We start from the raw sequence: 24,051 nt of genomic DNA, 5'->3' as shown, positions 1-24,051 counted from the left end.
ACTTGGTCAAGGCCAACATCAATGGAGCAGGGAGATGGATCCCGCCCACTCTTCTGCTCTGCGAGTCACAGGGAAGGCGGGAGTGAGGAATAGAGAATAATCCAATCTACCTTACAGGTAATCTTGTGACTTTGGACAGGTCACCTCTATGAACCTCTTTCCCCATCTGGAGAATAGGAGAGTTGCCCTGGATGCTCCATACGTGCCCGTCCAGCTCTTTCCATCCACACACAGACATGCACAACCATCCACTTGTGTCTACACTGCACATTGTAACCACGACTATTCTTTTGAAATGCTTTGTAATTTCCAGAAAGGTGCTGAACGCTCACGGGGGCCATTCACTCATCTGTGCCTACCCACACTCGCACCTACAGTCCTACCATACAAATGTCCATTACTCTTCAAAGACGTACTTTCACTCGGAACTACCATGCACGTGGACAAAGGCACCCAGAGGCACTGTGTGCTTGTGTGCATCATTCACACCCACATGCCTATATGCACAGGCCTGTTTATTTACAAATATACCTCCTCCACGTGCTTTCACCCTCCTTCACACACACACACACACACACACACACACACACCGTACATCTCTGTGCGTCCAGCTGTGTAATCAGAGTCACGGCCTGCTGATGGGGCTATGGCCTGGCCCCCTGGGAGTTGCATGAACTCTTTGCTGCCCCCATCAAGGCCGCCTATACCCAGTGTCCTCCATCTGCAGGCCCCAGGGAACCAAGGGGCCACAGAGGAGACAGTTGGAGCTGCTTTCTCTGCAGACCCGGGACTTCCCAGGAGAGGCAGGGCCAGGCAGGGAGGGTGGGAGACAGAAGCGCCAGCACTTTGGACCCTCCAACTTTACTGCATGCTTCCGTCCTCAACCCCATCTCCACTCCTCGGGTCTGCTGTAGCTCAGAAGTAGGACAACCCCAAAACTTACTATCCAAACCCGGACAGAGCTGAGGGTGAAAGGGACGTTATGAACGATTACCCAACACAACAGAATCACCTGAGGTGCTCCCAGGAGACAGAGATGAATGATCCTCCCACTCAGGAGAGAGCGGACCTCACAGGGTTACCCTGAGCTCCTGTTCTAGCACAACTCAAGGCCAGTCCAGCTTGAAGGGAACTTGAAGATCGAAACTGCTATTTGGCAGTTGAGGCCCAGAGAGAATCCGGGACTTGCCTCAGGTCACACACACGAAGGTAAGAAAGCAGGGTGCAGATGTCCATTTTCCAGTCCCCCAGACCAGAAATTCTGCCTGGTGGACCATCAGATTAGTGGGCAAGTCCTCACTGTGGGGAAAGAGCCGGAGTGGGACAGTGGCTCTGCTGGTCCTGTGGGGCCTCCGGAGCTGAGGAGGCCCTTCGAGGCTGTCCCAGATTAGGACGAGGAGGCTGAGGATCTGTGCCTCCAGAGGGGATGCAACCTCAGGGGAAGAGGTGCCCCACACGGGGACCTAGCTGTGAGCCCGGCAGCCGCGTCGGCTGAGGGAGTGAGTGTCTCTGTCCTCACGGGGAAGCGGGCAGCACCACGGGGGCCACCACACCCTGCGGCCTGGTGTCCCCGAGCAGCAGCTGGGATCCGGACCCCGTTTCCCCGGCTCCACAGAGGCTGCTGGAATGAAATCCCTGGAGACAGGGCAGGAGCTTCCCCGTCAGCCCCACGCTGCCTTCACTGCGGCTGCATTTTTCACTCAACAGAACGGTGTCTGATGGGTGCTCCCACTTCGCCGGTCTCCCCACGCTGCGTCATGAGGAGAAAGGAGGCTTCGGGAGACCGTTTGCGTGTGGTGAGCAGATCAGATGCTCGTGACAACTCAGTGCGTTGGGGCTGTTCTGTCTGAGGGGTCCTCCCGTGGTCCCCAGTCAGGGGAGCGGGGCGGCCCAAGAGGGGGCCCTCGGAGCACCGGCCCAGAAGAATTCGGCAAATCCATTAGAGAGCTGAGGACAGACATCAAGAAGGGGAAGTTTCCGACTTCCCAGAGGACAGGCGACACATTCCACACAGGCTTCGGAGTCCAGCAACGCTGACTTCCAATCCCAGCTGTGCGGCCTACCTCCTGGGGCCCTAGGCACACTTCCACGTCACCTGTTGAGACAGTGCCATGTGGCAGCCAGCCTGGGGACAGGAAGGGGAGCAGTGGGTACCCGCACAAGCCTGCACAGCAGCACCCACCTTGCCCTTTTTACACATGAGCACGCTCGCCCCAGGGCCCAGGCCCGAACTCACGCAGACTGGGTGATGGCAGGGTCCCCGCTCTCCCAGAACGCTCTACTGATTAGTCCTGACACCAGCCATATCGTTAGTCCAGATTATTCCTGACAGGACCGATCCTTTGACTCTAGTAGAGCTGGAGTAAAAATAAGTCTGGTCTGTAAGCTTTACTTGGTATTTTAGGATATTTCTGTCATGTTGATTGAGGTCACGGAGAGGAGCAAGATCTTCCTTCTTAAAAGCCCAAGAACTTCAGTGCCAAAGGCAATGACTCCAGAGTTTTCCCATTTGAATACACACAGACAGACACACACACAGACACACGGCCTCAGTTTTTTCCTGAGGGCCCTGAAGAATTATTTTTCATAAAAGAGAGCTAATGGTGTAGGGCTTTTCTAGACAACAGGTCAAATGGGTTGTCAGATTTGGGGTCAAGAATTTTCCCAGTCCCTGGAAGGCTGGCTGGGCGGAGGGTGGGGGCTACTGACCATCAGTGCGGCTCCTCCATCATGGAGAGCTGCCTCTCGTGGGCTAGGCTCCCATCTGGGAGTTCACAGTCGACTGGGGAGAAACAAAAACAAAAACATAAAAACAGGAAATTACAACAGGTTAATAAAATTACAACATGGAGTAGTAGAAGCAAATACAAAGTCCCCAGATAACTTGGAGGAGGCACTAGCCCTGTTCTGGAGACCCAAGGAAGATTGGCTGAAAAAAAAAGTATCAACTGATTCAGGTTTTGAAGGGTGAATAGGAGTTTTTTAGGAACTATCATTTATTTTTCTGCCTGAAGAGTGGAGAGAAGGAAGCAGAGGAAGAAGCCTTATCTGTGCAGTATACATGTGACCTGCCAGGCCGCCCTGGGGACTTCTTACACATTCACACATTATTAATTCACACAATAGCTACCTACGATGGGATTTTTACAGGAAGGAAACTTAGGACCAAGAAGGGTAGGTTCAGTCATTTACCCAAGGTCACAAATCTAGCAAATGCTCGTGCCAGAAACCCACCCCAGGGCTTTTGGCTCTGACAGCCTGGCTCTCTCCCAGCTGCCGGCTTCTGTAGCTGCGGGAGGTGGGCATTAATGGGGTTTATCTGTTACAAACTGTACACTTTTCGACATAGAATGATGTTAAATAATTAGAAACTGATTGAGCAAATGGTCTTCTTCAGACTTAACCCTGCACAGATCTTCTAATCCGTTCACAGAAGCTTCAAGTCTCCCAAGTGCTGTCCTACCTACTTTGCCATCAGCCCAGCCCTACAACCTGGGCAGGCAGGTCCTGCGTCTGGTACATCAGGGGCAGAGCCAGGACTAAAATCTTAGGCTCTGGACTCCCATTCCAGTGCTCTCTGCATGACACCAGGGTTGTCCTTATCTCTTCCCTTTTGTGTCTCTGGCACCGTGAAGAAGGGCCCTGAGGCCTGGCAGATGCTGGGTGCTTTCTGCATTCTCATGTAAGGTAAAATGCCACATAATACAAGATTGGTGCTGAGTAGATTCCTTTGTATGAAGGGGTGTGGGTTTGAATTTCTGTGCTGACCACATCTTACTTGTGTGATGTTGGGCCATGCTACTCAACCTCTTAGAGTTTGTCATCTGAGGAAGGGGGCGTGAGGATAAAGCCCATTCACAGGGGCACTGTTTCCATGTACACAAAACGCTTGGTACTTACTAGGTGCTCAGTAAGTGTGAGTTCACTTTTCTTTTTCCTTTCACCTTGGAAGAGGCATGACCTGTGTCCAGGGTAGACAAGGTTAAGCTCACACCCACAGGGACCTAGGCGTCCCCATGAAATCAGGGCTTATATTGCCTTGCACAGTAATTCTCTAGCTGATGGACAGTCTGAATCAGATCGTGGAACAGACTCATGGTTTTCAAACTGGGTTCCAAGAGGTCCAGAGGTCCCGGGAGGTGATTCAAGGATGGTGGGCTCAGTGGTCAGGACTTCAGGCCAAGCCCCCCCCATGCACCTCCAGGTCAACAAAAGCAACATTTTTTTGATGTGCTTTATATGTTGGGCTTCCAGTTAAAATTTCATTTTCTTGACAGCAAGTATTGAGGACTGAAAATGGAAAACCTGTGTTTGGAGAATCATAGTTTAACGTTATCATAGCATCTCAAAATGGGTTCCTTTTCTTCTCATCTTCCCTCTATCCTGCCCTCCTTAATAGGAAACACCCCTGTTGCCTCCTCCCGGCCTCCAACCCCCTGCACGGAGACCAGTCACAAGGCGAAAGATGAGCTCAGGTCCGTACTAACAAAGGCCCTGAGCTCCGAGCACTTGGCACAGGCGGAGAAGCTGCGATCTGGGCTTTCAGTCCTGGAATGGTGTTTTCCGTCCTAACCCAGGCTGTGGGGGCTTGTTGGCTGAAGCAGTTTAGAGACGGGGGGACAGGGCGCCCAGCACAGCAACGTAAGGGCAGAGAAGAGCATTGAAATGAGCCAGTGACTGTGGGAGGAACACACACCTTCCAGGTCGCTCCACTTCCTGCCTGATACCCGATAAGGTGGAAAATGACACATTGACTTTGGAGCCAAAAAGAGCTGAGTTCAAATCCTGGGTCTGCTGCTGATGGCCTTGAGCAAGTCAACTCCTTCCAGTCTTCAATTCCTCATCTACGAGATAAAAATAGTGAGTGCTGTCACAGACTCAAGTGTGAGCGTGTATGTTATATTAAATATAGTAAACATATGATATATCAAAATATATATAGTTTAAAGAATGCAGAAGATATTATATGAAAAACAATAGGTGCAGAACATAGGCTCCTTTCCCTAACCAGCTGCCGTATCAGTATATTCCAGACCATACACTGGGACGTTGGCTTGTGAAAGGGTGGAGTGAAATGATGTAAATCAACGTCCTTGTGCATCTCCTGGCACCCAGTAGGCGTCCTCTGCACCCTCCGCTCCTTCTGTACAGTATGTCCTGGCCGGGCTCCTGACTCAGTCTCCGAGAGGCATCTGTCCCAGAGCCCTGTTCCTAGTTCTTGTATATGGAGTCACCCGAATCTTCCCGCAAACAAATGAACAAAACAAGACAGATGTCAAAGCTCCACCAGCAAGTTCCTGAGTTCCTACTCAGCAAACAGAACATTATCTGATTTAATTATCCACTTTAATTTCATACCAATCCACGAGATTGGTGTTAAGGGCCTTGCCTTCCCCCTTACAACAATGATGTTGTGGCTCAGAGAAATGAGCAGTTTCCTAAGGGCCCTCAGCCTGGTGGGGGTGAAGCTGAGGTTTGAGGGGACTGTCTGTAGCCGAAGAATCTTCTGCAACATCACCCTGCTCCCTGAAATGGGTGGGCTGGGCACTGGGTAGAGAAGCCTGGATCCCAGCACTGGCTTACCATCGGCTTGCTGCACTAGAACCTGTTTCCTCCCGTGAAAATGACAAGAGTCCCTTCTGTCCTTAACCCACATGCCTGCACCCTGGTGTCAGGGCCAATCCGAATGGGCCATAAGCTCTCTGTCTCTGTACCTTTCCCCAAGCTGTTCCCTGCACTTCCACTGCCTCCCTCATCACCCCATGTCCTCCTGGTGAATTAAGTTCTATGATTTTGCACGATCTTCTCTCGCCTCCTCCAGAAAGTCATCCCAGATGACTCAGGAGGAGTCAAGTCCCCCTTCCTCTGTGCTTCCATAGTCCCGCATCTACCCCATGGCTATGACCCTTGTCCTGGTGTATTCATGCGATTGTAGGACTCTCTCTGAGCAGACTGGGGGCTCTCATGTGTCCCATTTATCTTTATACCAGTGTCCATCAGAGAATACTTGCTCAGATAAAGTTTATGGAATGAACACATTCATGAATAACTGCGGAAAGAGAACAAGGGAGGGAGGGAGGGAGAGCATCCGTGAATGAGTTCAGGGTTTTGTTAGGTTCCGTGACTTAGGAATAGGTTATTCTTACAGTTCTTCCATTGCTGATTTCGTGTCGCCACGGGGAGCAATGCCCCAAGTTCACAGCATCACATCCTTCCCCACATCCTGAGCTCTCCCTCCAACCTGCCGGCTGGCTGGCTGGTGGCGGGGCCGGCTTGCCGCCCATGGACAGATCTCCCAGATTATGAATATCAGCCTAGTTTCCCCATCTCTGTGTCTCCCTGCCTGCTAGGCCAGCCTCCTTTCCTTCCCATTATGGCTGGGAGAGAGCTACATCCTTATATGCCAGGCTTTCCCCCACAGCAGGAGCCCTTGACTCCTGGGCCACATGCCCCTCACATGCCCAGCCTGTGCGGCATCCCCAAGACCAGTGCCCAACGCTTCCTGCCTGCCAGTGACAATCCATCCACGCCTAGTGAAATCTGGAGATGGGCTGGGGATCTCCTCCAGCGAAGGCCTGGGGGTGGGCACACGTGGCCGGGGTTCAGGCTTGACCAGGCCATGGAAACCATAAAGGTCACATGTGGTCTAACCTCAGGCGTGTGCCTTTTATCTCTCTGTGCCAAAGGGTTTTTCATCTGCAAACTGGAGACAAGAACGCATAATAACTACTTCTGCGAAGTGTTTCCAGGAACACATTACATGATGCTCATTCGCCTCAGTGCCTGGTGCGTGGCGAGAGCTGAATAAACGTGAACCTTCTTCCACGTCACTGTGTCTTGTTGTCCCTGTCGCTGCCGTTGTGTTCACGAAGGGTGCACAGCCTGCCCAGGTACGCCTCCCGTGCGGCTGCTTTTCCTCAAACTGTCCATTAACATTCTGAAGACTAAGTCAGAGAGGTAGTAGGACCACACCAGGCTCAAACCTAATCAAGTCCCCGTCAATCCAAATGAACTTTTCTCACCGATTCTCAGATCTTCTGCATCTTGCCACTGGGCGCATTTTCCCCACATAATGAAGTTGGGGCGGCCCTGGCTGCCCACTGTCAGCTCCTGCCTGGTCCCCGGGTGTGACCTCCACACTGTCACAGCTGTTCTCAGGCACTGCGCTGTGAGACCCCCCCCCCCCCAACCCCCGGCCTCTGTCTGCCTTCTCATCGGGGGAAGATTAACATGATGTCCTTGTAATTCTGCATCCACGACACATGTCATTTTCCTTCAACACATTTGGAAGGAGGGCAAGTTCTACTTTGTAAGGACCGTCACTTATTTTGAACTGGAAGAAAATAATTTATTTGGTCAAAGTTGTGTTTTTCCATCAAGGGCACATATTTCCCTTTTGTAATGGGAAATGGGTCTCCCAGAATCCCCCATAGAGTAGTCTCCAAAGCCATTCCAGTGTGGGGCTTTCTCCGTTTATTTCAGTGAACTAATCCAACAACTAAGAGACTGGGTTCACAAATAACCCCATGAATGGAGGGGAAACGCAGAGAGGCAGGTGCGGTAGCCAGATTCTTCCCTTTCTGATGTTTCCGAAAGAACCATAAAAATGTCCCTCGTCTGACTGGAAATCAATTCTAATTCTTTTTACTATGGAAAGAAATGACCTGGAGGGCTCCTCCCAAGACCGGGGCCCTGCCTCTTGGCTCAGAAACTTTGCTGGGGTTCCTAGGGCCACCTGTCACCCAGCTAAAAGGACTGGTCAGCACTTTTCTCGCTACAAGTGCCGGGCCTTTTAGCCTGGAACCCCCAACTTGGGGACACCTCTTAGAGGCTAAGATTTGGTCAGTGACAGACCGGAAGATTCAAGCCCTTGAATGAAGCCACAGAGTCTCTGGCCCTGGGAGCTTATGCCTGCAGGGACCGATGTGGAGTGATCCCACCCCTCCCACCTCTCCTGAACCATCTTCAACAGATGTTCAATTCTTGGATCTGGAAGGGATGTCCTCTAGGCCCCGTCTTCAGGCTATGTAAATGACAAGCTTGTACAGCAAAGGAAGCTGCCTCAGACATTCTCGATAGGACTCCAAGAGAAGAGAGAGGGTAAGTAACTTGCTCAGGGTCACACAGCTCGTGACTATCGAAACTGGATTTGGAATTCAAGTTTATATGACTTCAAATGACACCTTTCTGCTCTGTTTCTCCTTGGAAGGCCGTCTCAATGTGGCTGAGATCCTGGTGGACGTCCACTTTCCCCAAAGCTGTAAACTTTACAGGTTATGGCCAGATCCCCTGCCATCTGCTCGCCTCCGAAGGGCTTCTCCAAACGCCAGACATCCCACTGGGCTAATGTCTCCAAAATGTTCCTGATGCTCAAGCACTCACTCGCAGAGAAAAGCTGGACCCCAACCCCGATATTGGACAAGATCCTATAGGAACTTTATTTAAAAGTCTAGGAAGCAGGGAGGGAAAATGAGAAATCATTAAGGCGGTGGCAGGCTCACATCCCAGGGAGGGACCATCACGGCTCACACCTCCTGCTCAGGCTGGGGACTGCATTTGTGTTTAATAACAACTTTGATCCCTCTGCCAGCGGCGGCGGTCATTGAGAAATCCTGACATAAAGAAGGTATCTGGGAGATAAAGTTCTGCAAGCGATGATTACTAGCACTTAAGTTCTCTTTTTGTTGAAAGGAAGAATCCCAGATTGAACAGTGCATTGAATGATATGACAAGCGAGTACTTGATCCCTGTCCAGCTGGAGGGGGATTGTACCCATCAGCAGCTTTTTAGCTAAGGACGTCTTTATATTTTCCCTTCTTTGTCTGGGCCTCTCTAGTTCCTCCTTTTACTTCATGTCAGCACTATATAGTAGGTATGCCAAGTGGTTTTGAAATTTAAATTACAGTCTCTTTTTCAGATGTTATTGGAAAGAACATGTAATTTATAACCACGTGTTAGGAGTACAGGATGTTCATGGTCCACTGCCAATTTTTCTTTTGTAAAGTTAATAAAACTTTCATAAAACACTTATACACTTGTATATTTCATGGTAAAGATTTTTTTTTTATCTCATAGGCTAATGTAAAGATTTATTAAAACCATTTTTTTGTTAAGAGGAGTGTCAATAGTTTGCAGCTGAGTGTAATTTTGAATCCGTGGAAGATGACGGTCTGATGGAAAATGACAGTAACAGCTTTGTTGATTTAGCACTAAAAATAAAGGAGCCTTTCAAATGCGAGAATGCTCTAATATCCAGAGTGGGCTAGGACGCACTCAGGCCAATGGAGGCGAGCTGGAGGAGCCGGCCACCAGCACTCCAGCCCCTGGCAAGAGCAGAGAAGGACTGGATGGAGCCCAGGTGGGAGAGTGAGCAGCGGCCCCCAGGGATTAGCTGGAAAGACAGCTCTTGTTGGGGACGGAGGGAGGAGCGAGGAGGAGTGTCTGGGGCCCGCTTTTGCTTCTTACAGCAGGAAACTCTGGAATCTGCCTGCCCCCACAGCACTCCTGGCCCTTCTTAGCCTTCTCTGGAGCCTGGTTTTTCCTGAAGGTCAAGGACTACATAACAATGAATTTGTTACAATCTGGCACATCCCTTCCCTCCGTCCCCCAACCCTGCCACCCCCAGCAATCCATGTCTACCCCAAACTGCTCCTTATCATTTGATAAGATCATTTGATGGAAACTCACTTAACTTTTTACCAACTATATACCCGAGCATCCTGGAAGATCTTTTTCTGATTATTCTTTTCCTTTTCTGTTTTGTTTTGTTTGTTTGTTTTTAGCTGGTAAAGGGGTGTGCTCTCCTATGTGGGGCTGCGTATGGAGTTTGCCACAGAGTTCGGCCATTTGGAGAAGTAAATAGACCTCCCAGAGCTTCTGTTTTCTTCTCCATGAAAGGCAGATGATAACTGACCTCCCGGTCCCTTTACCAGAGCATTCTGAGACTCGTGGTTTGCAAAGCATATGGATCGGCTTTGTAAGCTACAGGCAGTGGGCACGGGCACTCCTCTTCTCCAGGCCGGAGCCATCATCCTTGAGGAGGCCTGCAGAGAGCCTGGCAAATGGCACAAAGCTCCTCATTTCTCAGATGTTGAGATGGGCTGAATTTACAACGATTATACAAATCTGAGAAAATAAAGAAGGGATGATTATTAACTGTCTGCCTAGGCCTTTGCCTTAGGACGTCCTATTAGCCCCATTTCACAGATGACGAAGTGAGACCACAGAAGGCCAGGCCATCGGCCCAGGTCACGGAACAAGGGAGACAAGTGGGTCTCAAACTTTGGCCATGCAAGGTCCGAAGCTTACCTTCTTCCATTCCATGACATCAGAAACAGCACGCGCACTGGGGGGTTCCTCCGCGCTAAGCACCTGCGAAGCATTCTCTCCCTTAACCTCAACGGGTCCTGCAGAATCACCGTTATCCTCATGCCCCTGGAAGGCCGGCGCAGGTCAAAGTGAGTGGCCTCTGCCCCTTAGAGTCACAATTCCCCATTGAGAAGGTTGCCTATGCTCGGAGTCCAGAAACTCTACTACCCCCCTCTCCCCAAGCTGAGGGTCGGCCCCTGAGGTTCGCCTCAGGAACTGGGGCATCAGGACCCCATGCTCCCCGTGGGTCTCTGGCCCAGCTCCCTCACTCTGTCCTCCCCTTCCTGGTTCTTCCCGCTCTCCCACATTCTCTTGCTCCCTTCCCAACCAAAGCGGGGCTCTCTGTGGCAGCTTTTCTCCTGGGGACCCTCCCCAGCACCCCTGGGGCAAGGGCCAGGCACATTCCTGGCTTAGGATCACTGTTTCCTTTGCTGGAGCCGCCTCCAGCCACCTCTGTCACCCTCATTTACTGGCTAGCTTCTATTCCTCGAGGAAGTTTCTGCTTACTTGTCATTTCTTCAGACCCTTCCTGACCCCTCTGATTGGACCAGGCCATTTGTGTGTACTTTCATATCATCTTGTGTTTTCCCAGCACCTCTCACAATCACAATTACGTATTTATAGAATAATTCATTTGCAGTCTGTGTCACCTGCTCGACCATGAGCTCCCAGGGGAGGAGCCCCATTTGTCTTATGAATTGCTTATGCGTTTTCCATGCCCGACATATTGCTGGGTTAGTCCTCTCCCAGACCTCTTAGGACCAGAGCCAAATCTTCCTCCTCTTCCAGACAAGAGATGCCCTCCCAGATGACCTCCTGCCTTTACACCTGGTCCAGTTTGTGACTGTGCCCTGGGTCCCCTGTATAGTGTCACAGAGTCCCGTGAGGGGAGACTCTCGTGACAGCCTTCACCTGTGAGCTTCTGAGGGGGAAGTTATAAACTCCCAGATGGTGGGTGGTACGGGAACGTAGCCCATGGCCTGGCCTCCTCCATGTCTCAACCACTCTGAAATGTGGAGTACGGACAGCTTTAGGCTCCTGGGAGAGAATGTAGAAGAGAAATCGGGACCCCAGGACAAGAAGCCCCAGAGAAGGGATAGAAGACCTCTGTCACTGTCTCTCTGGACAGAGAGGAGATGGGACCCCAGGAGCATAGCCTGGGGTGTGGGTGTAGACTTTTTCCTCCCAGGAGACTCCTTTGCATTGGATCTGGGAGAGGGCTATCATTTCATGGAGCAAGCCACTCCCAGGTGCACAGCTTTGCTTGTTGCTGTTGATTTTGCTATTGTTGCTTCTAGAAAAGGCAATGTGGTCCAGGAGAAGGTTGCCTCTAGAGCCTGATGGTGCAGTCCTGGGGCATGAGAACCAGTGGCGGGAGCCCTGCCATGCACCGAGCCTCCGCGCATGCTCACAGTGTGACCAGGCTGTGGCCTCTTGAATGGGATCAGCCAGCTTCCCCTGCAATTGCCTATCGTAGGGGAGTGTTGTCAAAGCTGGAGGGTCCACTGTTCGCCATCTCTCCAGCTTGAGACAAGTTAGTGGAGCAGTTAAGAGTTCAAGTTCTGCTCCTAGAACCTCAGCTTATTAGCTTTATCATCTTGGGGAAATTACTTTGCATCTCTGTGTCTCAGTTATAATTGTAAGCAGGGCTGGCTTCATGAGCATTGATTCATGCGTCCGCACAGGGCCCCATGCTCCCAGGGCCTTATACTTTGCAATGCTCTGCTCTTGCCATCTTGAAATTCTTAATAATTTTTTTCTAAGCAAAAAGCCCATGTTTTCGTTTTGAATTGGATTGGGCTTTGCAAATAAATACATATTATAAAATAAATATTTATTATAAGAATGAGGGTGAAGAACAGTGTGATAAGACAGCTCTGTAGCTGGCATACATTAAGGCCCCAATATTAAGGGCCATTATGATTATTGCCTCCTGGCTGTCTATTGGTACTTCATACCTCTCCAGCTTTCTGGCAGGTAGTTGGTGAGAAAGGACATCTCTGGGCTTCAAAGACAATCAAGGACAGTCTTTAATCTTCTAACAGAATTCAGACTGAATAAAAACCAGAGACCTTGGTTGGCCTCATGACACATTCCCTCAGGAACCCCACGGGGTATAAAGTAGGACCGACAGGTGGCAGGCTGTGGAGGGCAGGCCAGGGGTAACCTGGGTGACAGGCTGCCTGAGAACCAAGGTCACACTCTCCTCTCCTTGTTACCTCACCCTCGGTAGCAAAGCCACTCTGCTATAGCCACCAAGTTGACCATTTTGGATGCTCTCTTGCCAGACCCACCATTCCTCTCTGCTCTCCCGAGTCTGGGAATGAGCGACTGGGTGTGGTTCCCAGATAGGCACATTCCAGGTAGTAGAAACAGGTGGGAGAAGAGTTGGCGTCACTCTTGTTTCACCTGGTTGATAGATTAGAATGTCCGCATCTCTCTCCAGTCCTCTCTGACCACCTCTGGTTCTTCTAACACGTGCAGCCATGGCCAGTGGTGGGTGACTCTCTCCATTATCCTTCTGACCTCTCCCCAACACATTCCTTAACTTCTGCCTGAACCCAAGTGCTGGAATGCCTTTGTCCTTTTGGTTTGAGAATATTATTACCATCCCTCTTTCTCTTGGATGTGTTGTCTAGAAAACCAAACCTCTTTACTGAAAAGAGGCACCTGCTATTCGATTTGACCAAAATCTTTTTTTTTTAAACTCCTTTCTTTATTGCCAAAAGCTGGCAGCATGGCATGGCCCCTAAAGTTCCCCATGCAATCCCAGGTACCCTTAATAGAGAGAGGAGCCAGGAGAAGCAGACGGTCTTTTCAACCATGGGCTACGTGAGGAGCCAGGGAGGGAAAGCAGGTATCCGCAGAGCGAGGCTTTGGAAAGGGGGCTCTGAAATTCAGCCCAGTGCTTTTCTTCCTGCCGCATGATGTTGTCTCTGTTGAAAAATTCTCCTTCCCCAAACATAGAGCACAACAATCCCAATGAATGCATTGCCAATGATAAACTATGTATGGACAAATAACAACAGTGACAAAACCGCGCGCAGAGACAAGGCAGTCTCTGTCGGGGAAGAAAGAGAAAAATAAATGAAATTAACAGTGGGAGACAAAAACAGAGGAAAACCCAGCAATTAGATTAATCATAGACTTCCAGGAAATTGGCCCAAATTTCTTTAAAATCTTGTTGATTGTTATTCAGATTGAAGGGTTCCCTCAGCAAGATTAGCCAGAGCCCACCAAGCTTGCATACCAATCTGCTGCATCCCACAGGCAGGCTGCTCGGCTCCCGGGGGCTGCGTCCCTGCTGCCCTGGGTCACCTGTGCAGGTGTGAGGGCCGCTAGGCAGAGCCCCCTACTGAGGGTCAAGAGGTGGCATTTCTCGTCCAGGCTCTTCGGCCAATGCACTTTAGGACTTTGAATAAATCCTATAACTTTCTGGACCTCAGCTTCCACATCTGTTAAATAGTCAAGTTCTACCTGCCCTTCTTAAATCAGTGGGTGAGTTCTGAGATGCTGAAGAGACAGAATAGACATGGATGTCCCTGGATAGGCCAAAAGGGCGATGCAGGCATAACATAGCTTTTGAGTATTTTCAGGGTCAGACAGAAAAGTTATGGCCCAAGGTTGAAATAACCCCCTCCCAGCACTGGGATCAAGGAAATGCAGCACGATCCTAGACCTGGTGAGCTGCTACAAAAATGTTCCAAAGCCTGCAGATTCAGTAAAACTCTCAGTACGTCTTGACCAAAATAGTCTTCCCTCTTTTATGATCTGCATTTAAGAAAAAATTGAATGACCTATCTCTGGATTTATTAATGCTTAAATCATTAGTACCTTGGCTCCAGAATGTTCTTGAGTTGCCAGAGGGACGGCAGTGATTTCAAATGCCTGGAAGTCGCCCTTCACCCATGGTGAGATAATCCAAGCATAAAATGGTTTGGGTTTGGTTTGAAGGATTGAATGCCTGAATTCTTCTTAGAACCCAACTCTTCCAAAATGACTATTTTTGGCTCAAGGTAAAAAAATATATATATTGGCTGCCTACTGGGTGCCAGGCTCTGTGCTCAGTGCTTTGCATGTGTTATTTAACATAATCCTTATAACAACCCAATGTGGTAAGTTCTATTAATATTCTTATTTTAAGGATGTGAAAGACAGCGTGCCCTTCAAGTATTATGGAAAAGATTTGGACCAATTTTTTCTTGGCCTCTGTCTTTGAGTCTTTGAATCCTATGACAAGAATAGCTAATCTGAGGGCTGAAGAGAACAGCCATCCAGTATTACATGTCTCAAAATATGTCTGCACTCGATTTAATAAGCTCCAGAAAAAAGTTAAGTAGAATTCTTTGCTGCAGGACTTCTCAGGGCCTTTGAAATGAATAAAGGGGAACGTACATGTATCATTTTCCAAACTTATTTGGCATTCTAATATTCTCCAGAAAATCATTTAAAAAATGTTGATGTAGATCATCATATCATTTTACAGAGGAAGAAACCAAGGCTCAGTCAGGGGACATAATTTACCCCAGGTCAGTGTGTTAACAGTAAGGTCAAGACAGCAACCTAGATGCCCTGAGTCTAGGCCTAGGCCACATTCCAGATTCTACTACAACAAAGGGAGGTATAGCATGAAGATCAGTTGTGGGGTCCTCAGAGTTTCAAGCCAGAAGCGCCCCACATCTCATCATAGAGCACAAATCACACATTTGCAGACTCAAATGGTCCCAGATTTTAGGATAGAAGAGAAGAGCTCATTGGCTCTTGAAGGGGCTTTCTTATTTAGAATTCTCTAAAGAAATAGAACCAGAACCAGTTGGAGAGATTTTAAGTAATTGGCACATGTAATTTTGGGGTCTGGCAAGTCCAAAATCTTTAGGGCAGGCCAGGAGGCTGGAGACCCCGGGATGAGTTGATGTTATAGCTTGAGTGTAAGAGACAGAATTCCCTTTTCCTTTTCCTTGGGGACCTCAGTTTGATTTCTCTAAGGCCTTCAACTGATTGGATGAGGCCCACCCAAAGTAAGAAAGGTAATCTGCTTTACTCAAAGTCTGCTGATTTAAATGTTAATCTCATCTAAGAAAAGAAAAACAAACAAACAAACAAAGAAACCAAAAAACAAACCTTCACAGGAGCATCTATACCGGCATTTGAATATGGGGGCCAAGGCAAGTTGACAACTAAAGTTAACCATCATAGGCACCGTGTTCCTTCCTGCCTTAAAATGCCAATGCCATCTTTCCACGTTATCGTCATCAACACAATGCACACCTAGAGATCACCCACTGCTCTGGCCTTCAAGCTGTGCCCTGTGTGGACTCAGTGGTACCATGGGGGCACCCTGTGGATTTCCTCATCGGTGGGTGAGGCCAGAGGCAGAGGCCAAGGAGGAAGCCTGAGCTGAATATATTCAAGCATTCTACCATGCTGCCCTCCCTCAACCAGAATAATTCCACTTTTATCTGTTATTCCATTGAAACCAATGCTAAAACTTATTAGAAATCTTCTCAGTCTGCACTAGCATCCCAGCTCCTCCAGACCCCCTCTACTCAAAGGGGGTGCTAAGGAACAGCATTGTCAGAACCATACAGGAGCTTATGAGAAATGCAGAAGGTCAAGCCCCACTCCAGAACTACTGAATCAGAATTTGCGTTTTAACATGATCCCTAGGTGTCTTGGAAGCACCTTGAAGACTAAGGAAGAAAGCTCTACAGGTCAAGCTTTTGGAGGACAGAGACCAGCACAGAGCCAGACATATGGTAGGTGGTTGAGAATTAACTTTCCTTTAAGTAATGGCCTCACGTAGGAAACTGAGGCCAAGAGGGGGAAGGTTGACACGATTAATTAGTAGAGTGTTGGCACCAGAAAATAAGATTGTCTGATTTTATGTTCTTTGTGTAGGAATACAACTCCACCCTGGAGAGCCCAAGTTATTGCCGAAAACTGTGAAGTCTCCAGTCTGAGCATTTCAGAAACCAAGATGTTCCAATGGAAGCATCCAAGTTCTTTGTGTTTGTGGGAAAACTCCCTATAAGGAGTTCTCTCCAGCAAACCAAATCATTTGGCGAGAGTGAGCAGGCTCCCCCGAGAGGCCCCTTGGAATGGAAGAACACTGAACTATGTCTTTACCTGCAGGCACATTCAAACTGAAAGAAAAATCCCCTTCTCGGAAACCTTGGGTCCATCTAAACTGCCCTTTCCGCAAGGACTGGAGAAATTCCGAGCCGACCATGAGTTGAGGAGTTAATTTGCTGCTGTACTAAACGGCAAGCAGGGAGGCTGTCAGAGGGGAGAAGCGGCAGCAAGTGGAGAAATCTTTGATCCTCGCTTCAGCCAACTTCTTCCGGAAACTTGAATGGGAGATCAAACATGAACAGCAGTGCAGGCTCTGGGCTCTGTCCAGGGCTATAGGAATCCAATACTCCAATAATCATCCGGCTTCGACAGAAGTCAACCCAGGAAGCTCACCAAGGAAAAGGCTTGAGAAAGCAGAGGACTGAAGCCATGACAAATGAGGGAGGGGAAGAAAAGGTTGCAAACATCCTTGGGCTGTCTTCACTGGAATACTCTTCCTGTGCATTTCCTCCCTTACGCAGCCAGTCTTTCGCACACAACTCAAAAGGCAACAGAGATGAAGTTGAATAATCGCCTGCATTTCTAGACTCAGATGATAGTTCAAGGGCCTGGTCTTGGTTTTTCTCTGCTAAGGATTCACGCAAGCTCAGCCTGGGGAATCGATTTACTGTCCAAGTAGCACTGCAGACCGCGGGTCACACCAACATTTCTGTCCAGATCACAAGTGATATTCATCATAAAGCCCCTCCCACCTGTAAAGCACCTTGTAGTTTACAAAGCATTTTCACACTCATTATTTCATTTGTCCTATGGTAGGGAGGGTGGGGGGAGTGTCTTTGCGTTCCAAGGGCTCAGCATTGATTGCAAGCTGCCTCTTCACCACATTTTCACCCCAAGAATCCTGGTCATAGGTGATACATAGGACAACATGATCAAAGCCCAGCAAATCCTGCAAGTGTGGTCACTTACACCTGCCACAAATACAGAATCTCATTACAGTCACTGGCATACAGCCAACTGCTCTGATATTTAGCAGAAAGATATGGCAGATAGGCAGAATAGTGCCTCTCATCACAGTCGGAGTGTCCAGACTGTTACCACCTTACCTTGGTACACCCAGACCCATTGCACGGAGTGGATGCTAAGTAAAAGCTGTACCTCGGGACATAATCTCTACTCATAGGCTTGGTCCTGAACTATGCTCTTCAGCTCACCCAGCTCTTAAATATTCTGGCCACCTGCTATTTTACTGGCTCTCCCTTTCTTTCCTCCCTGGTCCCTTACCAAGATGTGCTTTACAACCTGACCTCTTGTCAATGTCAACCACAACCTATTATCTTGCCCAAAGCTTAGTTCAGTATCATTCTCTTCTAATTCAACGTAGCCTAAAGGATACTGTGCACCAAAGGATGAATATATCAATCTTTGTGGGGCAGGGGAAACCACAAAATTCTGAGAAGAGCTCCATAAATCCACACTTGGCATGGTCCACTGCAGAGCCACCCAGTAAAAAGACAGTAACTAATAAAACCTAGTGAACTCTGGAGCTATTAAGTGGGGGGGGCGGGGGGGGCTCGCCAGTTCACCCATCATTAGGTGAGTTGATACAACTAATGCTTACAGGTAATAAAACACAATCCTTTTCTTCAAGAAGCTTAGAGTCCATCAGGGAAGACAGACATTAGACATGTAGTTACAGTCCTAGGGTATGATTGTAACGAAGATTTCCCAAGTCACTTGGAGGAGGTTGCAGTTAGCAAGACCACACTGAACAACTTTAGGGGACACTATTCATGTTAGAGGCAGCCAACATAATCTCCTGGTAGGAGAGTGTCCTCGGCACTAATTCTATAGAAGCTGACCACAAAATGCCAATGTTCATAAACGTGACTGTCTCTGGCAAAGATCAAGATTTTATCCTTACATAATGAGACTGCTTAGCCCAGTGAGGGCTCTCAAGTATCCAAGACCCAGTAGAGCTGCAGGTGGTTCATAGAAAAGTACAGTAGATACCATCTCTGAAGCATATGATCTTTGCAGGACAGGCACTGTTGGAGAGCCCATCTGGCGTTAAAGTAGAGAAAAGTTTGCAGGCTCTGTGTTCAGACAGAGGATTGGAGCTCCAGATCTGTGACTTCAAGCTTGACGGTCTTGGGCAACTCAACCCGGTGATCTTCACTCCTTCCCCTGTCCAAAGGGTACGCTGATACTGTTCTCACAAAGTTTCTCGTGATGATTAAGAGTGAAGTGCCTGGCACACAGTTGAAGCTGTAAAAATGTTTCTTTTTTTCTTTCTTCTCCCTCTTTTATAAACGTGGAAGAGATTCTGGAATGCAGGAGTTGGAAGAGAACAAGAGATCACTTAACGTGTTTTCATTTTATAGATCTGGAAGCTGAAACACCATTTGAAATTAATCTGATTATCAGTCATCGAAACACTCCAAAAATAATATTGAGCAACTATTATCATCTGCTTAAATTAAATCACTTCACGTGGGCGACGCTCAGTTGTGCCGATAGCTTTACCATCTGTAAAACAAGGATTGTGATTCTGACTCCATAGTACTATTGTGAGGTTTAAATTAGAAAATACAGGTAAAGTATCAATAGTTCTGTTAAGTTTTATTTTTTTTTAAGATTTTATTTATTTATTTGTCAGAGAGAGAGCACAAGCTGAGGGAGCGGCAGGCAGTGGGAGAAGCAGGTTCCCCGCTGAGCAAGGAGCCCAATGTGGGACTCGATCCCAGGACCCTGGGACCATGACCTGAGCTGAAGGCAGACGCTTCACCGACTGAGCCACCCAGGCATCCCAGTTCTGTTAAGTTTTAAAGCTTGCTTAAGGTTACAGCCTGCCTTGGGCAACAGGGAGGTGGGGAGAACAAAGAACTTGTATTTTTTCAGGCTAATATATATTTTTTAAATCTTGGTTATTTAGAAGTGGATGGTTTGAAGTGTGAAGAAGTCTCACCATAACCCTTTGGAATAACAAGAGATCTGGGATAAGAAAGCTCTCTTTTTACACCTGGTGGATGTCTTAGAACTAAGGTGGAAGCTGCAAGCTTTCTATCCTGTCTATCCCTGGCCACCCCAACAGAAAGAGTGACTCTGGGGGTGCATTCAGAAGGAGACAAGAACTGATGGGAGGGGAGCCCAAACGTTCACTTTCTGAAACCTCGGGGGAAGTTTACCTTTGAGTCAAGTTCGCGCGGGGGCTTTATCTGAGAGATCCCATGGCAAGAATCTCCTGAGATCCCATCTGTCAACAGTTTACATATCCCTGGAACTTTCTCCAGAGCTATGGAGCCATAACTACTGGTGGGATGTTCTTTGCACAATAGCCTGAAATCACTACAGTTACTGTTGGCAGGGGTGCCCATTTTCATGACAGTCTGGCATCTGATATTTATTTAGCACCCACTATATACCAGGTCACCCACTTCTTAACAAACATCCCAGATGGGAAGGAAATGGCCAGAAAGTGATCCGTATGAAAATCTGGTGTTTGCCCCTCTTAAGCCATGTGACTTTGGTCAGTCTGCCTGGGCCTCAGCTTCCTTATCTATCAAATGAAAGGCAAAATCTCAGGAGATTCTTTAAAGGTTTAAAAGGTTAATGTCTCTGGCACACTGTGGGGCTAGAAATATGTTTTTTTCCTTCCCTCTTTCAAAAGCAGGCACTCTGGAGTGAGTCTGGCTTATGTCACGGTTTCTTCACTCCAAATATCAGACTTTAGCTGCCCCTCCGCCTTGTGAAATGGGACAATAGTATTCACCTTATGGGATCGATTAATCATGGGGTGAATAAATGCAGATTATTTATGGATGTAAGGCATTTAAGACAGCGCCTGACATATTATAACTTCTATATAAGAGTTAACTACATTTATGGTTGCTTTTCTTCTTCCTTCCCTCCTGTCCATCTTCCTCTTTCCCACTGTCCTGATAGGACAGAAGATCTCTTTCTGAGGACACAATCCACTTGCAATTCTCCGTTTTCAGAACCCCGATCTGCTCTCAGCATCAAAAGGGTTAAGATCCTTTCAAAACCAAATGCCTGAGCCACATGCCGCTGCTCCCTCTCCTTCTATAGAGGCTAAGGCCTTGATCATTTCTTAATGTAACTACTTCAGGAAATTTGTCGCGCTAATAATGTTAATATGCCTTATTTCTACACCGCTCACGCCCTGAGCTCTCAATCACTTCAAAACACAGTGATTGAAATTTTTCAAAAGTCTTTGATTTGGAAGTTGTTATGTAGAACACTAGTCAAGTATAAATATGGCAGAGTGATTTAAGGCGGTTGGAGCAATCCAAATGTTTAAGCTTGTTTCAAATAATTATCAATCTTTCTGCTCTGCATTTTCAACACCCCCCTTCATTTGAAGGAGTGGCCCTCGCCGAGGCCTGGAGCATGCTGTTGAGGCTGCCAAGTGCCTCTCTGTTCCCCACACTGTGTCTCGTTGTCATAATCACGTTATTAAATGCTTAATGGTTTGTGCTGCTCCTCGTATCAGACTCGGGGCAAGGGGAGAACTGGTCACCCTGGAATCCAAAGCTCATTCTATGTCTGCATCAGTTCAGGCAGACTCTTCCCAAGCCAGCGCCCTGGGGGTGTGCGGCTGAGGTGACAGTGCCCTCTGATGGCTTCCCCCCCCCCCGGAGGATCTGGCAGAGCTTCTCTGCTTTGCAGTCCTGTCCCCAGAAGGTCCACGACCGCCGCGCCTACCTCCTTGGGTCTGCACGGACGGTGACATGTTCTCCCCGGGGTTGCCTGCTCTCTCTGCCCAGGTGCACATCACATACCTGCGCCCTCCCTGCGCCGGGACTTCTCTGACCTGAAGGTGAGAGCAACCATGCCACCTGTTAACCATAGCACGTGCCACCTGCTAGCCACGGGAGGCGCGGGCAAGTCAATGACCAAAACACCTCCCGGACCAGTGGAGGAGAGAAGCCGATGGATACATATGTTTTTCCTTCATACTCTGAGTTCTCATTTCCGAGACACGTTTCCTGAGGCTCCTCATTTCCGAAGGCCCCGTGGGAAGAGCATCAGTGGCTTGTCGCCGCGGCCAGTTGCTCAGCACATCCACAGATTGCCTTTCCCTCCCATGCCGCCACGCTCCCTCGGGCCCCTCTCCTGAGCCCCCCGCCCAAATAAACTACCTCTGCTGTAGCTGCTGTTTCCAGGTGAACTCACGAATTACCCACAGCCAGGAGGATTACTCTCAGAAAAATCCCAGTCCCTCCCAGATGGACGTGGAAGAACCAGAGCATATGGGTTCCTGAGAACCAGAGGAACAGAGCCAGAGGCACCTGAGTGCAGAGGGACAAGCTGAGCCAGTTGCCTGAGCACAGAATGACCAGGAAGCAGAGCTACCTCAGCCCAAAGGGTCTGCCTGACACATTTTTTTTTTTTTTTTTTTTTTTAGCACTGAAGAGCCAGCGGGGAAATTAGTTCAGATGGCAGTTACCATAAATGGCACAGGGGACGAGAGGTCTGGGCAGAGATTGACCAATAAATACAATGACTTTCGACAGAAGCTTCAAGTAAAGAAGTTGCCTCCGTATCAGTGAGCCGGGGCCTAGAGTTCCCTCAGCAATGGGGGGGCCAGAGCCCCAGGTATCCAGCTACCTACCTCGGCCCGCACCTGCGCACACCAACGACCCCCCACTGCCCCCACTCTCACTGGTGGAGCGCACATGAGGGGGAGCAGGGGCCTGGGCTGGGGGGCGCAGAGAAGAGCTCAGCCCTACCCTGCCCTGCCAGTGTGACTCGGGTACCTCATGCAACTGTGGGAGAAACACTCGCTCCGTCATGGACGAGGAATAATAAAACATGCCCGAGGGGATCTGGACATCCTCTGTCAAATTGTACAACATTATATATACTTGATGCTGATAGGACTATTCCATATAAAATAGGGGTTTCACTGAGGCCGGGAAATGTATCATTATTATCACTGTTATGATCATGATTATGAAATAAAATTTGTGTAGCTAGAGTTTGTAAAATATTTTCACATTTTTAAACCTAGGGCATCCTTTCATCCTGTCAAAAGCTCACCTGGCAAGTTGTACCATTAGCCCTTATTCTAGAGAGGAGGAGACCGCATCTCAGAAAACAGTGACCTTCTCCACACTGAGGTGCTGAGCGGCCCATCCGTGGCCCAGAGCAGGACTTCCGGGCCCGTATCCTTTACTTTCTGCATTCCTGCCCCGACATTCCAGAAAGGAGAGGTGGGCTCCATATTTTCCAGCTTTAATTGGAATGATGCCGGCAGATAGTAATTCCACTTACGAACTCTGTGATGATAGTGTTCTGTCTCCCTCTTCCCCAGGGCCATTCCTGGGTGGCACTCTCATCCTGCTGTCACATAGAGAAGCTTCTCAGTCCTATATTTATGTAATAAAACATGACAGGCTGTGCATTTCTGGGACATTATTACATGCCCGGGGTGGTGCTAGGAGGCTGAGGCTGAGGAAATTTCTTTGAGCGTCGCTTTGGCTATTGTAAAATATCACGTATAAATCAAGAAAGGGTAGGAGCTAGTCAAAGAGGTAGACAGCCACTCAGGAGGGGACCGTGCTGGCGTGGCTATGACATCACCACCAGCCAACCCCACGGCGCCTTCGTCTTTCAGACTCTCCAAGTGACCTGATCATTTGAGGCCTAAGAAACATTCAGATTCAAAGTCATCCTCGGACTCTGAAATGGTCAGGGTTGGTGAGCTGGGAAGGTCACTCGTCCCGTTGTGTCCCTCTTGGTGCCGGTGTGATGTGATCCAAGGGATTCTGGACTCAGAGGATTTGGAAGAGACTGCCTTCCAGCACACCCATACTTGCCATTGGGTAATCGCTGGATTTGCACGTCTCAAGGTCTTGTGGGCTGTGGTTGTGGTTTTACACTCTATTTGGGGGAGAGGCCCTTGCTCTCTGCCGGGTTAAATGACGAGCAGGCATTGCAGATGGCTGCCGAGCTGATCAGAAACAGACCTCTGGGCTGATCTGCAACTGGATCCCTGAGCTCTGATGTTGCAGCCAAGGTTAGGCAAATCCAGGCCGCACGCCGGTCTCTTTAGGGGTGTTCTCGTGTGCAGCATCCAGGCTGTGATTAAGAACAGTAATATTTTCCAGAGACTTTGCCCTCAGGGAACTGATAATCTGGAAGAACGTATAAAAGAAATACACTCAGATAAATCCGATATGGGGCAATAAAAAGAAATGCGAAGACCAAGTCCTATTGAGCTCTATCCTCAGTGTGTGGCAAAAAGTTGGGGTAATAGTTACCCAGTCACTGCTCGCTGAAGGGATAAAGTAACCTACCAGCACAGAGTGCTAAAGGAGTGCAGGTGCTCCAAGCCTCAGGTTTCTGGGCTGTAAAGAAAGGAAAGTGGGACTTCCTTTCCCTGTCTTTCTTGCGTGTTTAGAGCGAGAAATTAAAATTTGAAAATTACAGCATAGGCTGTAAAGCACTCCCCAGTTGTAAGTGATTGCAATGAAGCTGATGATCACACATCTAGCCAGCAGTAAACGGGATGACTCAAAGAAAAGGCTCTCAAGGGTCTGCGGGTTCATCCACATTTACTGCCTCCTTCCCCTCCTCGCCTGCCAT

The sequence above is a fragment of the Phoca vitulina genome, unplaced genomic scaffold (assembly GCF_004348235.1).
Source record: "Phoca vitulina isolate PV1807 unplaced genomic scaffold, GSC_HSeal_1.0 scaffold36, whole genome shotgun sequence".
Classification (NCBI taxonomy): Eukaryota; Metazoa; Chordata; class Mammalia; order Carnivora; family Phocidae; genus Phoca; species Phoca vitulina.
Note: the sequence above shows the minus strand (reverse complement) of the source record.